Below are 19,172 nucleotides of genomic sequence, written 5' to 3' on the forward strand. Positions count from 1 at the left end.
TTATTTAAAATGGTTAATATCATGGAGTCCTGAACCAATAATACTTAACTTATTTAAAATGGTTAATAGCATGGAGTCCTGAACCCATAATACTTAACTTATTTAAAATGGTTAATAGCATGGAGTCCTGAACCAATAATACTTAACTTATTTAAAATGGGTAATAGCATGGAGTCCTGAACCCATAATACTTAACTTATTTAAAATAGTTAATAGCATGGAGTCCTGAACCCATAATACTTAACTTATTTAAATTGGTTAATAGCATGGAGTCCTGAACCCATAATACTTAACTTATTTAAAATGGTTAATAGCATGGAGTCCTGAACCCATAATACTTAACTTATTTAAAATGGTTAATAGCATGGAGTGCTGAACCCATAATACCTAACTTATTTAAAATGGTTAATAGCATGGAGTCTTGAACCCATAATACCTAACTTATTTAAAATGGTTAATAGCATGGAGTCTTGAACCCATGAAGCTTAACTTATTTAAAATGGTTAATAGCATGGAGTCCTGAACCCATAATACTTAACTTATTTAAAATGGTTAATAGCATGGAGTCCTGAACCCATAATACTTAACTTATTTAAAATGGTTAATAGCATGGAGTCCTGAACCCATAATGCTTAACTTATTTAAAATGGTTAATAGCATGGAGTCCTGAACCCATAATGCTTAACTTAATTAAAATGGTTAATAGCATGAAGTCCTGAACCCATAATACTTAACTTATTTAAAATGGTTAATAGCATGGAGTCCTGAACCCATAATACTTAACTTATTTAAAATGGTTAATAGCATGGAGTCCTGAACCCATAATACTTAACTTATTTAAAATGGTTAATAGCATGGAGTCCTGAACCCCTAATGCTTAACTTATTTAAAATGGTTAATAGCATGGAGTCCTGAACCCATAATACCTAACTTATTTAAAATGGTTAATAGCATGGAGTCTTGAACCCATAATACCTAACTTATTTAAAATGGTTAATAGCATGGAGTCCTGAACCCATAAAGCTTAACTTATTTAAAATGGTTAATAACATGGAGTCCTGAACCAATAATACTTAACTTATTTAAAATGGTTAATAGCACGGAGTCCTGAACCCATAATGCTTAACTTATTTAAATAGGTTAATAGCATGGAGTCCTGAACCCATAAAGCTTAACTTATTTAAAATGGTTAATAGCATGGAGTCCTGAACCAATAATACTTAACTTATTTAAAATGGTTAATAGCATGGAGTCCTGAACCCATAAAGCTTAACTTATTTAAAATGGTTAATAGCATGGAGTCCTGAACCAATAATACTTAACTTATTTAAAATGGTTAATAGCATGGAGTCCTGAACCCATAAAGCTTAACTTATTTAAAATGGTTAATAGCATGGAGTCCTGAACCCATAATACCTAACTTATTTAAAATGGTTAATAGCATGGAGTCTTGAACCCAAAATACCTAACTTATTTAAAATGGTTAATAGCATGAAGTCCTGAACCCATATTGCTTAACTTATTTAAAATGGTTAATAGCATGGAGTCCTGAACCCATAAAGCTTAACTTATTTAAAATGGTTAATAACATGGAGTCCTGAACCAATAATACTTAACTTATTTAAAATGGTTAATAGCACGGAGTCCTGAACCCATAATGCTTAACTTATTTAAATAGGTTAATAGCATGGAGTCCTGAACCCATAAAGCTTAACTTATTTAAAATGGTTAATAGCATGGAGTCCTGAACCAATAATACTTAACTTATTTAAAATGGTTAATAGCATGGAGTCCTGAACCCATAAAGCTTAACTTATTTAAAATGGTTAATAGCATGGAGTCCTGAACCAATAATACTTAACTTATTTAAAATGGTTAATAGCATGGAGTCCTGAACCCATAAAGCTTAACTTATTTAAAATGGTTAATAGCATGGAGTCCTGAACCAATAAAGCTTAACTTATTTAAAATGGTTAATAGCATGGAGTCCTGAACCAATAATACTTAACTTATTTAAAATGGTTAATAGCATGGAGTCCTGAACCCATAAAGCTTAACTTATTTAAAATGGTTAATAGCATGGAGTCCTGAACCAATAATACTTAACTTATTTAAAATGGTTAATAGCATGGATTCCTGAACCCATAATACTTAACTTATTTAAAATGGTTAATAACATGGAGTCCTGAACCAATAATACTTAACTTATTTAAAATGGTTAATAGCATGGAGTCCTGAACCCATAATACTTAACTTATTTAAATTGGTTAATAGCATGAAGTCCTGAACCCATATTGCTTAACTTATTTAAAATGGTTAATAGCACGGAGTCCTGAACCCATAATACTTAACTTATTTAAAATGGTTAATAGCATGGAGTCCTGAGCCCATAATACTTAACTTATTTAAAATGGTTAATAGCATGGAGTCCTGAACCCATAATACTTAACTTATTTAAAATGGTTAATAGCATGGAGTCTTGAACCCATAATACCTAACTTATTTAAAATGGTTAATAGCATGGAGTCCTGAACCCATAATACTTAACTTATTTAAAATGGTTAATAGCATGGAGTCCTGAACCCATAATACTTAACTTATTTAAAATGGTTAATAGCATGGAGTCCTGAACCCATAAAGCTTAACTTATTTAAAATGGTTAGTAGCATGGAGTCCTGAACCCATAATACTTAACTTATTTAAAATGGTTAATAGCATGGATTCCTGAACCCATAATACTTAACTTATTTAAAATGGTTAATAGCATGGAGTCCTGAACCAATAATACTTAACTTATTTAAAATGGTTAATAGCATGGAGTCCTGAACCCATAATACTTAACTTATTTAAATTGGTTAATAGCATGAAGTCCTGAACCCATATTGCTTAACTTATTTAAAATGGTTAATAGCACGGAGTCCTGAACCCATAAAACTTAACTTATTTAAAATGGTTAATAGCATGGAGTCCTGAGCCCATAAAGCTTAACTTATTTAAAATGGTTAATATCATGGAGTCCTGAACCCATGATACTTAACTTATTTAAAATGGTTAATAGCATGGAGTCCTGAACCCATGATACTTAACTTATTTAAAATGGTTAATAGCATGGAGTCCTGAACCCATGATACTTAACTTATTTAAAATGGTTAATAGCATGGAGTCCTGAACCCATAATACTTAACTTATTTAAAATGGTTAATAGCATGGAGTCCTGAACCCATAAAGCTTAACTTATTTAAAATGGTTAGTAGCATGGAGTCCTGAACCCATAATACTTAACTTATTTAAAATGGTTAATAGCATGGAGTCCTGAACCCATAATACTTAACTTATTTAAAATGGTTAATAGCATGGAGTCCTGAACCCATAATACTTAACTTATTTAAAATGGTTAATAGCATGGAGTCCTGAACCCATAAAGCTTAACTTATTTAAAATGGTTAGTAGCATGGAGTCCTGAACCCATAATACTTAACTTATTTAAAATGGTTAATAGCATGGAGTCCTGAACCCATAATACTTAACTTATTTAAAATGGTTAATAGCATGGAGTCCTGAACCCATAAAGCTTAACTTATTTAAAATGGTTAGTAGCATGGAGTCCTGAACCCATAATACTTAACTTATTTAAAATGGTTAATAGCATGGAGTCCTGAACCCATAATACTTAACTTATTTAAAATGGTTAATAGCATGGAGTCCTGAGCCCATAATACTTAACTTATTTAAAATGGTTAATAGCATGGAGTCCTGAACCCATAATACCTAACTTATTTAAAATGGTTAATAGCATGGAGTCTTGAACCCATAATACTTAACTTATTTAAAATGGTTAATAGCATGGAGTCCTGAACCCATAATACTTAACTTATTTAAAATGGTTAATAGCATGGAGTCCTGAGCCCATAATACTTAACTTATTTAAAATGGTTAATAGCATGGAGTCCTGAACCCATAATACCTAACTTATTTAAAATGGTTAATAGCATGGAGTCCTGAGCCCATAATACTTAACTTATTTAAAATGGTTAGTAGCATGGAGTCCTGAACCCATAATACTTAACTTATTTAAAATGGTTAATAGCATGGAGTCCTGAACCCATAATACTTAACTTATTTAAAATGGTTAATAGCATGGAGTCTTGAACCCATAATACTTAACTTATTTAAAATGGTTAATAGCATGGAGTCCTGAACCCATAATACTTAACTTATTTAAAATGGTTAATAGCATGGAGTCCTGAGCCCATAATACTTAACTTATTTAAAATGGTTAATAGCATGGAGTCCTGAACCCATAATACCTAACTTATTTAAAATGGTTAATAGCATGGAGTCTTGAACCCATAGTACTTAACTTATTTAAAATGGTTAATAGCATGGAGTCCTGAACCCATAATACTTAACTTATTTAAAATGGTTAATAGCATGGAGTCCTGAACCCATAATACTTAACTTATTTAAAATGGTTAATAGCATGGAGTCCTGAACCCATAATACTTAACTTATTTAAAATGGTTAATAGCATGGAGTGCTGAACCCATAATACCTAACTTATTTAAATTGGTTAATAGCATGGAGTCTTGAACCCATAATACTTAACTTATTTAAAATGGTTAATAGCATGGAGTCCTGAACCCATAATGCTTAACTTATTTAAAATGGTTAATAGCATGGAGTCCTGAACCCATAATGCTTAACTTAATTAAAATGGTTAATAGCATGGAGTCTTGAACCCATAATACTTAACTTATTTAAAATGGTTAATAGCATGGAGTCCTGAACCCATAATACTTAACTTATTTAAAATGGTTAATAGCATGGAGTGCTGAACCCATAATACCTAACTTATTTAAATTGGTTAATAGCATGGAGTCTTGAACCCATAATACTTAACTTATTTAAAATGGTTAATAGCATGGAGTCCTGAACCCATAATACTTAACTTATTTAAAATGGTTAATAGCATGGAGTGCTGAACCCATAATACCTAACTTATTTAAAATGGTTAATAGCATGGAGTCATCAACCCATAATACTTAACTTATTTAAAATGGTTAATAGCATGGAGTCCTGAACCCATAATACTTAACTTATTTAAAATGGTTAATAGCACGGAGTCCTGAACCAATAATACTTAACTTATTTAAAATGGTTAATAGCATGGAGTCTTGAACCCATAATACTTAACTTATTTAAAATGGTTAATAGCATGGAGTCCTGAACCCATAATACTTAACTTATTTAAAATGGTTAATAGCATGGAGTCCTGAACCCATAATACTTAACTTATTTAAAATGGTTAATAGCATGGAGTCCTGAACCCATAATACTTAACTTATTTAAAATGGTTAATAGCATGGAGTCCTGAACCCATAATACTTAACTTATTTAAAATGGTTAATAGCATGGAGTGCTGAACCCATAATACCTAACTTATTTAAATTGGTTAATAGCATGGAGTCTTGAACCCATAATACTTAACTTATTTAAAATGGTTAATAGCATGGAGTCCTGAACCCATAATACTTAACTTATTTAAAATGGTTAATAGCATGGAGTCCTGAACCCATAATACTTAACTTATTTAAATTGGTTAATAGCATGGAGTCTTGAACCCATAATACTTAACTTATTTAAAATGGTTAATAGCATGGAGTCCTGAACCCATAATACCTAACTTATTTAAAATGGTTAATAGCATGGAGTCATCAACCCATAATACTTAACTTATTTAAAATGGTTAATAGCATGGAGTCCTGAACCCATAATACTTAACTTATTTAAAATGGTTAATAGCATGGAGTCCTGAACTCATAATACTTAACTTATTTAAAATGGCTAATAGCATGGAGTGCTGAACCCATAATACTTAACTTATTTAAAATGGCTAATAGCATGGAGTGCTGAACCCATAATACTTAACTTATTTAAAATGGTTAATAGCATGGAGTCCTGAACCCATATTGCTTAACTTATTTAAAATGGTTAATAGCATGGAGTCCTGAACCATAATACTTAACTTATTTAAAATGGCTAATAGCATGGAGTCCTGAACCCATAATACTTAACTTATTTAAAATGGTTAATAGCATGGAGTCATCAATCCATAATACTTATTTTATTTAAAATGGTTAATAGCATGGAGTCTTGAACCCATAATACTTAACTTATTTAAAATGGTTAATAGCATGCAGTCCTGAACCCATAATACTTAACTTATTTAAAATGGTTAATAGCACGGAGTCCTGAACCCATAATGCTTAACTTATTTAAATTGGTTAATAGCATGGAGTCCTGAACCCATAATGCTTAACTTATTTAAAATGGTTAATAGCATGGAGTCCTGAACCCATAATGCTTAACTTATTTAAAATGGTTAATAGCATGCAGTCCTGAACCCATAATGCTTAACTTATTTAAAATGGTTAATAGCACGGAGTCCTGAACCCATAATGCTTAACTTATTTAAATTGGTTAATAGCATGGAGTCCTGAACCCATAATGCTTAACTTATTTAAAATGGTTAATAGCATGGAGTCCTGAACCCATAATGCTTAACTTATTTAAGATGATTCATAGCATGGAGCCTTGAAACTAAGTATACTTTTTGATAATTCCAATGATTCTTAATAACATTGCATTATCAATTAATTCTAAAACACAAAAGAATTTTACAATTTTGCAACCTTTTAATACAACAACCTTTATCTCTGATCTGCCCAATCAGCTTTAAAAACAAGAATGTATTGTTATATAGTATTACTATATAAAAACAATTATGCTCCACATATATTTTAAAAACGTATTTCTTAGAATAGAAACTAAAAGATGAAAAGCTGTAAGAAACTGAAAGTATTTGCAACTTTGTATCAATATTTTTCAAGGTATACACTAGTGCTGGGCACGGGTAATAATACTCGTTGAACTCGCGGGTTTATCTTCTCTCGAGCATCCGGTAATAGAGATTTCGGGTATTCCGGTCCTTCGGGTTCGGGTTTTGACTTTAGAGTTCGGGTTTTGGTACACGGATTCGTCGGGTAGTGTGAACAAAAACTCGGTCTATTGCACCCTGCGCTCTCAATCTGGGCCCACAGGGTATTTCTGTGTCATTTTTGCTAAAGAGGCACGACAATAAGGTATAACGAGTCTTTAATTTAATAGATAGAATAAAACATCTCATACCTTATTTAGCATACCTACCAAAGATATTGTAGTCAAGCAGTGATTACTTGTCATTAAAAGGTGAGTAGAAATTCATAAATCAAATTTTATTTGCGCATTTTGCCAAATCGGCTTCGTGAACAAATCTATGCCTTTTTTAATACAGCGCGTGTTTGCTTTCACCGATAACACATAGGTCCTTAGTCTGTTTCCGCTATCGCCTTGTTAGAAACTGCCATCAGCTTCGCGGTAGTAGCAGTAAAAATTTAATAACTCTGTTTAAATTGATTACCACAGCTAGCTATTATGGATTACATAATTCATTATAACCAAGTTTTACTAAGTCAACAAGCATTTCTAACGGAAAAAGCCGATAGGGTAAAGTTTTTTATAAGATTTGGAGTGTCATCTACAAAAAGATCAGAGAGGTCCATAGAACATGCTTAAGTATTAAGCTACCATAGACCCTATCTTCTGCCACCTGTTGGGACGAAATATCCCTGTGGCCCCAGACTATTTTGACTGTTTAACAATCCGCCTGCTAACGCTGCTAGTACGAATGTCAGTCGATAAAAACTGAAAAATGATAAATAAATTAAAAAGAAATATAATTGCTTTGTAAATTTGAAAATATATCTGTTTAGAAAATTTAAACATAAAATCCATATCAACAAACCCGATACCCGAAAAACCCGTAGGCAAAGAAATACCCGAGCCTAGCACTACTAGCTACCCGATACTCGAAAAACCCGAACAGAAGGGGGCGGGTCTAAACCCGTTGACCAAGAAGTACTCGTGCCCAGCACTAGTACTTCTAGCACTAGTATACACTGCATCTTAAACATGTAGTATATACTCAAGCTGGTCAGACTTTTAACTGTGACAATGTATAGAAATTCAAACACATAAAAATAAATACTATATTGCTTAATTTGCGGTATTGTACGTATTGTAGTATTACACAATGTGAAAGAAAAGGGTTCACAGTGATTGACTGAGTGAATAACATAGAGAAAACAAATCTAAATATAGTTAATATCAGAAGTGCTGCCATGGCACATATTCACCTGATAAATTGCAAAGCTATTGACTGATTTCATACGAGTGAAGATCAAAAAACACTGAGTTCTAACAATAATTAGTCTAGGACTTTATGTACTGATAAAGTAGCTGCAGGGTTTTAAAGAAGTAATTATTAAATGATTCTACAAAAGTTGAGATCAAAGACAAAACAAAACATAAATACAGTTTTTTTTTAAATACAGTATTTTACAGTTCCTATGACTACCCAGCTATCAGGTAGATTTAATAACTGCTGCTTTAGCAGTTATTAAAATAAATAATAACATGCCATAGAACTAGCAAGATTGATGAATCGAAAGTTTTACCTTTGTTTTGGTACGAAAATATTATGTTCTTTTAACTTATAGCAATGCATAATAAGTAGAAACTTACCGGATACGTTATCTCTCATTATAACTGATGTGAACAAGATGAAGAGGTTGTACCGAAACCATAGCAATCCTCCCATGACAGATCGTCTAAAATTAAGCGACAGCGTGTTATTCTAAAGATAACTTCCTTGTTCGCTATTCTGAATGTCAGCTCCAAAGTCCTATGCGATGCAATTAGATGTGCCTAAAATTACAATCCTTTTACACTAGTCAAATAAACTAATAACTTCACGATCAACGGAATGTTGTACGGAATGTGCCAATGCATAGCTAGAATTTGCATAAAGTATAGGGGGCTTCATCATAGCTAACATCATCAGCACCACTAGTACATGTTTGTATAAATAGGTTGGGCAATTCCATGTGCCTCTTTTAAAATCTTCCGACTCCTCTTAATTTTTTCCACTTTTCCCCTTGGTCTTTGGCAGCTGTATTCAATATACCTTGAATGCAAACCTGCCTGAAGACTCGAATTGGCTTTTATCGACGCACAGTGCTGCCATGATTGCTTGTTTATCTGCTTTGATACTCGATTATTTGATACTCAATTTTATCGCTGATCAATAGGCCTGACAATAATAAAATAATCTGATTTAGTGCATTTTAACAATAGTAGTAAGGGCTTTCTGTCTATTGATGTGATATCACTATTGATGTGATCCTCGCATACAATTTTATAACACTTTCCACTTCCTGCGTAGTTTTTGTCTTCAGATCAACTGATTTGACCACTGCTTATATTATGTTGACGTTTCCCACCATTTTTATTATTTTTCTCAAACTGGAACAAATAGCTTTGTCACTAAAAAACTGATAACACATATAAAATTATTTTACTTATAAATAAACTTAGATTCAGCAGAAATGAAACAGAGGTTTTTTGTTATTGGTTCAATATAGCATTCTTGATTGAGGTTTTCAAGTAGAAAATAAATGTTTTGAACGGGAAAAGTAGGTAACTCTGATAGATTACTGGAATTTCAATGTGATTTGTCTTTACCTGACTATCTGTCAACCTTTGTGCCGTAAAACCTCTAATTGAATGCCATCTTTATTTGAGCACTGCCTCTATTGACTGCGATTAGAGGAGAAAGATTGAAAATATAGCACCACCCTGTAAATAAACAGCACCTCTATTTGACAATGTTTATGGCATTCTTTGATCTTTACAAACCCACAATAGCAAGCAATCAGTAGAAAAGTGTCCACAAAATCGTACTAGTAATGATTCGGTTACAGCAAAAACAATCATTGCTTTTGTCCTTTTGTTCGTATTGAAGTTCCTTTTTTAATTTTAAATCTTGAAGGTTTTTTCATTAAAACTTTGAAAGAAATACCACCGAAATAATTAATAACTGTATCGGACTAATGGTAGTTCTTTTTCAACGGTCTTGATACTTGTGAAAAATGGTTTACATTTACGATGGTATATGGAATGACTAGTTTTAGGCTAAAAGTTGTACACAGCGCCTGTCTGGTTAAAATTTTATCATAATTTGTGTAAAATGCAGTTCGTAAAAGTTATACTCCGCTAAAAATATTTGGACGCTAATATCGACTAGTTCAGCAGTGCGGAAGAAGAGTTGAGGTCATTGTCTGATAGACCCAATCACCGTATCGTTCCGTATTTTTTTTAGCACTGGACGAACGATGATTTAGATCTTCTGTAGCGATGATGGGGTTTTCCTCGGCCTGGTAGGACATTACTAGGTGTCCAGAGTCCAGGTCCGTAGCCAACTCACCGTGGCTTCTTAGAGGGAAAAGGTTTATTTCCTCTCTAACTTCACTTTGGGGAGGTGCTGCAGGAGGTCCAGAGTTCGAACCCTCGTGCAAAGTTTCTTTTTTTGGTATTGATCTGTAAAGTTGCCTTTCCATTTCGTTGATCTTATCAGTTGGACTTATTTGGGAAGGGAACTTCATTAATTCTTCATCAAGTTGCAAGCAGTTTTTACGTGAGGGTCGAGCCCTCCGGGCTCCTTTCATTTTTAGCCCTCTACGAGGCCCTCTATGAGGTCCTCTACTTCGGTAAAATTACCTAACTAGAAGGGAGCGCTCAATTTCCATGTGACTTGAAATCCATGTTTACCAATTTTTACTAAACTTTGTCTAATTTTTATATACGCAAAAGGTTGTAGCTGTGAGTTTGCTCAAGTTTGCTTGTCATTGTTATAGAGACAAGCTGCAGCTGCAAAGATGCATAAGAGTTGACATCGCTATATAGAGAGGTTTGAGGATGTGGAAACGGTGACACGAGTTTTTCAAATCTTTTTATTTATTTTCATTATTTGTGACTGTTGACGATAGATGGAATTATTTAAAGTATTATTTAAGTAAATTTATCTTCTTTTGTTGGCAAAAATTAGTTTGTTAGAATATATATTGCTGTCTTATTGGTCTAAACATGGTCTATTATTTTTGCCCACACAATTTATTTCTTTATGAAATAGTCTAGATCATGCTAAGTAAAGACCAGAAATTCCTTCACAATCTTATTGTAATTTTATAAATGTTTGCTGTAAAATGTGAAATTAATCATGAATTACTAATTGGTTAAGTTTAATTAGAAAGATGTTTAAGTTAATACACAAAGTGAGCGCTGATGGGAACTTTTGTGAAACATGTGTGTAACAACTCAATATTCATCTGTTGAGAAAAGGAAATTGCGCTTGTTAATATATTATATCACTATCAAAATAAATGTTAAATAACAAAATTGAAAAATATTCATATAAACAGAGAAGTTTTGAATAGAATTAAAAAATATAACTTAAAAGCCGTAAAGAAATAAAAGAATGAATGTGGAACGCAATGTACCAAATGAGAATCAAGGAAACATTGTGTAGCTGGAAAAAAGTATTCTGAGCAGCTGAAATAAATAAGTAGAGAACCAAATGTAAATGTGAAAGAAATAGCAAGTATGTAAACAATGAAACAGATTATTCAGTAATGATACAATTAATACAAAATAAAATTGTTATGACCAAATGAAAAGCACTACAACAATGGCCAATTATGTATTTCAAAAGAAATGTTTGTTGATACGGTTTGGCGGAAGCGATTGTGTTGTATAAGGGCGTAGTAACCTGTGAGCGCAATGTATCAATAAATACATTAGTTAGCTGATTTATACTTGCGAAACCATTTTACCGTAACGGATAATGCTGAACTCGCCATGGTGATCAACTGATATCCCTTAATAACGTATATAATCAGTACCCAAGTCGCCAAATTTTAAATTTGTAGATAAATTATTGTCGATATGGTAGGGCTGAACAAATTAGCCCTTACAAAATAAAGATGAAGAAGCATTGTGCTGCATATACATAAATTCCAAAAGAATTTTTAACCCGGGCTTCATAACGTGTGGGCGCTTTGCTAAAATAATAGCTATGGCTGGACAATCAAACCGACGAATACACATACATGTATGACCAACATTAAGAAATATGTATGTATAGAAAGATATAGCTGTAGGCTTGACGGTGCATAGGCACAATTGTAGAGTGAGGGAGATAATTACTGTTAACTTACCTTAGGAAAAAATGTACCTTAGTGATGCATAAGCACAGATGTTGAGTGAAGGGAAATAATAATTGTTCCTTTGCTTAGGAGAGATATGTAATCTTGGTGGGGCAAAGGCACAGATGTAGAGTGAGAGAGATATAATAATTGTTACTTTGCTTAGGAGAGATATGTAATCTTGGTGGGGCAAAGGCACAGATGTAGAGTGAGAGATATATAATAATTGTTACTTTGCTTAGGAGAGATATGTAATCTTGGTGGGGCAAAGGCACAGATGTAGAGTGAGAGAGATATAATAATTGTTCCTTTGCTTAGGAGAGATATGTAATCTTGGTGGGGCAAAGGCACAGATGTAGAGTGAGAGAGATATAATAATTGTTACTTTGCTTAGGAGAGATATGTAATCTTGGTGGGGCAAAGGCACAGATGTAGAGTGAGAGAGATATAATAATTGTTACTTTGCTTAGGAGAGATATGTAATCTTGGTGGGGCAAAGGCACAGATGTAGAGTGAGAGAGATATAATAATTGTTACTTTGCTTAGGAGAGATATGTAATCTTGGTGGGGCAAAGGCACAGATGTGGAGTGAGGGAGATATAATAATTGTTACTTTGCTTAGGAGAGATATGTAATCTTGGTGGGGCAAAGGCACAGATGTAGAGTGAGGGAGATATAATAATTGTTACTTCGCTTAGGAGAGATATGTAATCTTGGTGGGGCAAAGGCACAAATGTAGAGTGAGAGAGATATAATAATTGTTACTTTGCTTAGGAGAGATATGTAATCTTGGTGGGGCAAAGGCACAGATGTAGAGTGAGAGAGATATAATAATTGTTACTTTGCTTAGGAGAGATATGTAATCTTGGTGGGGCAAAGGCACAGATGTAGAGTGAGAGATATATAATAATTGTTACTTTGCTTAGGAGAGATATGTAATCTTGGTGGGGCAAAGGCACAGATGTAGAGTGAGAGAGATATAATAATTGTTACTTTGCTTAGGAGAGATATGTAATCTTGGTGGGGCAAAGGCACAGATGTAGAGTGAGAGAGATATAATAATTGTTACTTTGCTTAGGAGAGATATGTAATCTTGGTGGGGCAAAGGCACAGATGTAGAGTGAGGGAGATATAATAATTGTTACTTCGCTTAGGAGAGATATGTAATCTTGGTGGGGCAAAGGCACAGATGTAGAGTGAGAGAGATATAATAATTGTTACTTTGCTTAGGAGAGATATGTAATCTTGGTGGGGCAAAGGCACAGATGTAGAGTGAGAGAGATATAATAATTGTTACTTTGCTTAGGAGAGATATGTAATCTTGGTGGGGCAAAGGCACAGATGTAGAGTGAGAGATATATAATAATTGTTACTTTGCTTAGGAGAGATATGTAATCTTGGTGGGGCAAAGGCACAGATGTAGAGTGAGAGAGATATAATAATTGTTACTTTGCTTAGGAGAGATATGTAATCTTGGTGGGGCAAAGGCACAGATGTAGAGTGAGAGAGATATAATAATTGTTACTTTGCTTAGGAGAGATATGTAATCTTGGTGGGGCAAAGGCACAGATGTAGAGTGAGGGAGATATAATAATTGTTACTTCGCTTAGGAGAGATATGTAATCTTGGTGGGGCAAAGGCACAGATGTAGAGTGAGAGAGATATAATAATTGTTACTTTGCTTAGGAGAGATATGTAATCTTGGTGGGGCAAAGGCACAGATGTGGAGTGAGGGAGATATAATAATTGTTACTTTGCTTAGGAGAGATATGTAATCTTGGTGGGGCAAAGGCACAGATGTAGAGTGAGGGAGATATAATAATTGTTACTTCGCTTAGGAGAGATATGTAATCTTGGTGGGGCAAAGGCACAGATGTAGAGTGAGAGAGATATAATAATTGTTACTTTGCTTAGGAGAGATATGTAATCTTGGTGGGGCAAAGGCACAAATGTAGAGTGAGAGGGAAATAATAATTGTTCCTTTGCTTAGGAGAGATATGTAATCTTGGTGGGGCAAAGGCACAGATGTAGAGTGAGAGAGATATAATAATTGTTACTTCGCTTAGGAGAGATATGTAATCTTGATGGGGCAAAGGCACAGATGTAGAGTGAGAGAGATATAATAATTGTTACTATGCTTAGGAGAGATATGAAATCTTGGTGGGGCAAAGGCACAAATGTAGAGTGAGGGAGATATAATAATTGTTACTTTGCTTAGGAGAGATATGTAATCTTGGTGGGGCAAAGGCACAGATGTAGAGTGAGAGAGATATAATAATTGCTACTTTCCTTAGGAGAGATATGTAATCTTGGTGGGGCAAAGGCACAAATGTAGAGTGAGGGAGATATAATAATTGTTCCTTTGCTTAGGAGAGATATGTAATCTTGGTGGGGCAAAGGCACAGATATAAAGTGAGGGAGATATAATAATTGTTCATTTGCTTAGGAGAGATATGTAATCTTGGTGGGGCAAAGGCACAGATGTATAGTGAGGGAGATATAATAATTGTTCATTTGCTTAGGAGAGATATGTAATCTTGGTGGGGCAAAGGCACAGATGTATAGTGAGGGAGATATAATAATTGTTACTTTGCTTAGGAGAGATATGTAATCTTGGTGGGGCAAAGGCACAGATGTAGAGTGAGAGAGATATAATAATTGTTCCTTTGCTTAGGAGAGATATGTAATCTTGGTGGGGCAAAGGCACAGATGTAGAGTGAGAGAGATATAATAATTGTTCCTTTGCTTAGGAGAGATATGTAATCTTGGTGGGGCAAAGGCACAGATGTAGAGTGAGAGAGATATAATAATTGTTCCTTTGCTTAGGAGAGATATGTAATCTTGGTGGGGCAAAGGCACAGATGTATAGTGAGAGAGATATAATAATTGTTACTTTGCTTAGGAGAGATATGTAATCTTGGTGGGGCAAAGGCACAGATGTAGAGTGAGGGAGATATAATAATTGTTACTTTGCTTAGGAGAGATATGTAATCTTGGTGGGGCAAAGGCACAGATGTATAGTGAGAGAGATATAATAATTGTTCCTTTGCTTAGGAGAGATATGTAATCTTGGTGGGGCAAAGGCACAAATGTAGAGTGAGGGAGATATAATAATTGTTACTTTGCTTAGGAAAGATATGTAATCTTGGTGGGGCAAAGGCACAGATGTAGAGTGAGAGAGATATAATAATTGTTACTTTGCTTAGGAGAGATATGTAATCTTGGTGGGGCAAAGGCACAAATGTAGAGTGAGGGAGATATAATAATTGTTCCTTTGCTTAGGAGAGATATGTAATCTTGGTGGGGCAAAGGCACAGATGTAGAGTGAGAGAGATATAATAATTGTTCATTTGCTTAGGAGAGATATGTAATCTTGGTGGGGCAAAGGCACAAATGTAGAGTGAGGGAGATATAATAATTGTTCCTTTGCTTAGGAGAGATATGTAATCTTGGTGGGGCAAAGGCACAGATGTATAGTGAGAGAGATATAATAATTGTTACTTTGCTTAGGAGAGATATGTAATCTTGGTGGGGCAAAGGCACAGATGTAGAGTGAGGAAGATATAATAATTGTTACTTTGCTTAGGAGAGATATGTAATCTTGGTGGGGCAAAGGCACAGATGTAGAGTGAGAGAGATATAATAATTGTTACTATGCTTAGGAGAGATATGTAATCTTGGTGGGGCAAAGGCACAGATGTATAGTGAGAGAGATATAATAATTGTTCCTTTGCTTAGGAGAGATATGTAATCTTGGTGGGGCAAAGGCACAGATGTAGAGTGAGGGAGATATAATAATTGTTACTTTGCTTAGGAGAGATATGTAATCTTGGTGGGGCAAAGGCACAAATGTAGAGTGAGAGAGATATAATAATTGTTACTATGCTTAGGAGAGATATGTAATCTTGGTGGGGCAAAGGCACAGATGTATAGTGAGAGAGATATAATAATTGTTACTTTGCTTAGGAGAGATATGTAATCTTGGTGGGGCAAAGGCACAGATGTAGAGTGAGGGAGATATAATAATTGTTACTTTGCTTAGGAGAGATATGTAATCTTGGTGGGGCAAAGGCACAGATGTATAGTGAGAGAGATATAATAATTGTTCCTTTGCTTAGGAGAGATATGTAATCTTGGTGGGGCAAAGGCACAAATGTAGAGTGAGGGAGATATAATAATTGTTACTTTGCTTAGGAAAGATATGTAATCTTGGTGGGGCAAAGGCACAGATGTAGAGTGAGAGAGATATAATAATTGTTACTTTGCTTAGGAGAGATATGTAATCTTGGTGGGGCAAAGGCACAAATGTAGAGTGAGGGAGATATAATAATTGTTCCTTTGCTTAGGAGAGATATGTAATCTTGGTGGGGCAAAGGCACAGATGTAGAGTGAGAGAGATATAATAATTGTTACTTTGCTTAAGAGAGATATGTAATCTTGGTGGGGCAAAGGCACAAATGTAGAGTGAGGGAGATATAATAATTGTTCCTTTGCTTAGGAGAGATATGTAATCTTGGTGGGGCAAAGGCACAGATGTAGAGTGAGAGAGATATAATAATTGTTCCTTTGCTTAGGAGAGATATGTAATCTTGGTGGGGCAAAGGCACAAATGTAGAGTGAGGGAGATATAATAATTGTTCCTTCGCTTAGGAGAGATATGTAATCTTGGTGGGGCAAAGGCACAGATGTAGAGTGAGAGAGATATAATAATTGTTCCTTTGCTTAGGAGAGATATGTAATCTTGGTGGGGCAAAGGCACAAATGTAGAGTGAGAGAGATATAATAATTGTTCCTTTGCTTAGGAGAGATATGTAATCTTGGTGGGGCAAAGGCACAAATGTAGAGTGAGGGAGATATAATAATTGTTCCTTTGCTTAGGAGAGATATGTAATCTTGGTGGGGCAAAGGCACAGATGTAGAGTGAGAGAGATATAATAATTGTTACTTTGCTTAGGAGAGATATGTAATCTTGGTGGGGCAAAGGCACAAATGTAGAGTGAGAGAGATATGATAATTGTTCCTTTGCTTAGGAGAGATATGTAATCTTGGTGGGGCAAAGGCACAGATGTAGAGTGAGAGAGATATAATAATTGTTCATTTGCTTAGGAGAGATATGTAATCTTGGTGGGGCAAAGGCACAAATGTAGAGTGAGGGAGATATAATAATTGTTCCTTTGCTTAGGAGAGATATGTAATCTTGGTGGGGCAAAGGCACAGATGTAGAGTGAGAGAGATATAATAATTGTTACTTTGCTTAGGAGAGATATGTAATCTTGGTGGGGCAAAGGCACAGATGTAGAGTGAGGGAGATATAATAATTGTTACTTTGCTTAGGAGAGATATGTAATCTTGGTGGGGCAAAGGCACAGATGTAGAGTGAGAGAGATATAATAATTGTTCCTTTGCTTAGGAGAGATATGTAATCTTGGTGGGGCAAAGGCACAAATGTAGAGTGAGGGAGATATAATAATTGTTCCTTTGCTTAGGAGAGATATGTAATCTTGGTGGGGCAAAGGCACAGATGTAGAGTGAGAGAGATATAATAATTGTTACTTTGCTTAGGAGAGATATGTAATCTTGGTGGGGCAAAGGCACAGATGTAGAGTGAGGGAGATATAATAATTGTTACTTTGCTTAGGAGAGATATGTAATCTTGGTGGGGCAAAGGCACAGATGTAGAGTGAGAGAGATATAATAATTGTTCCTTTGCTTAGGAGAGATATGTAATCTTGGTGGGGCAAAGGCACAAATGTAGAGTGAGGGAGATATAATAATTGTTCCTTTGCTTAGGAGAGATATGTAATCTTGGTGGGGCAAAGGCACAGATGTAGAGTGAGAGAGATATAATAATTGTTACTTTGCTTAGGAAAGATATGTAATCTTGGTGGGGCAAAGGCACAGATGTAGAGTGAGAGAGATATAATAATTGTCACTTTGCTTAGGAGAGATATGTAATCTTGGTGGGGCAAAGGCACAAATGTAGAGTGAGGGAGATATAATAATTGTTCCTTTGCTTAGGAGAGATATGTAATCTTGGTGGGGCAAAGGCACAGATGTAGAGTGAGAGATATATAATAATTGTTACTTTGCTTAGGAGAGATATGTAATCTTGGTGGGGCAAAGGCACAGATGTAGAGTGAGAGATATATAATAATTGTTACTTTCCTTAGGAGAGATATGTAATCTTGGTGGGGCAAAGGCAAAAATGTAGAGTGAGAGAGATATAATAATTGTTACTTTGCTTAGGAGAGATATGTAATCTTGGTGGGGCAAAGGCACAGATGTAGAGTGAGAGATATATAATAATTGTTCCTTTGCTTAGGAGAGATATGTAATCTTGGTGGGGCAAAGGCACAGATGTAGAGTGAGAGAGATATAATAATTGTTACTTTGCTTAGGAGAGATATGTAATCTTGGTGGGGCAAAGGCACAGATGTAGAGTGAGAGAGATATAATAATTGTTCCTTTGCTTAGGAGACATATGTAATCTTGGTGGGGCAAAGGCACAGATGTAGAGTGAGAGAGATATAATAATTGTTACTTTGCTTAGGAGAGATATGTAATCTTGGTGGGGCAAAGGCACAGATGTAGAGTGAGAGAGATATAATAATTGTTACTTTGCTTAGGAGAGATATGTAATCTTGGTGGGGCAAAGGCACAGATGTAGAGTGAGAGAGATATAATAAGTGTTACTTTGCTTAGGAGAGATATGTAATCTTGGTGGGGCAAAGGCACAGATGTAGAGTGAGAGAGATATAATAATTGTTACTTTGCTTAGGAGAGATATGTAATCTTGGTGGGGCAAAGGCACAAATGTAGAGTGAGAGAGATATAATAATTGTTCCTTTGCTTAGGAGAGATATGTAATCTTGGTGGGGCAAAGGCACAGATGTAGAGTGAGAGAGATATAATAATTGTTCCTTTGCTTAGGAGAGATATGTAATCTTGGTGGGGCAAAGGCACAAATGTAGAGTGAGGGAGATATAATAATTGTTCCTTTGCTTAGGAGAGATATGTAATCTTGGTGGGGCA

The sequence above is a fragment of the Watersipora subatra genome, chromosome 5 (genome assembly GCF_963576615.1).
Source record: "Watersipora subatra chromosome 5, tzWatSuba1.1, whole genome shotgun sequence".
In the NCBI taxonomy this organism is placed as follows: Eukaryota; Metazoa; Bryozoa; class Gymnolaemata; order Cheilostomatida; family Watersiporidae; genus Watersipora; species Watersipora subatra.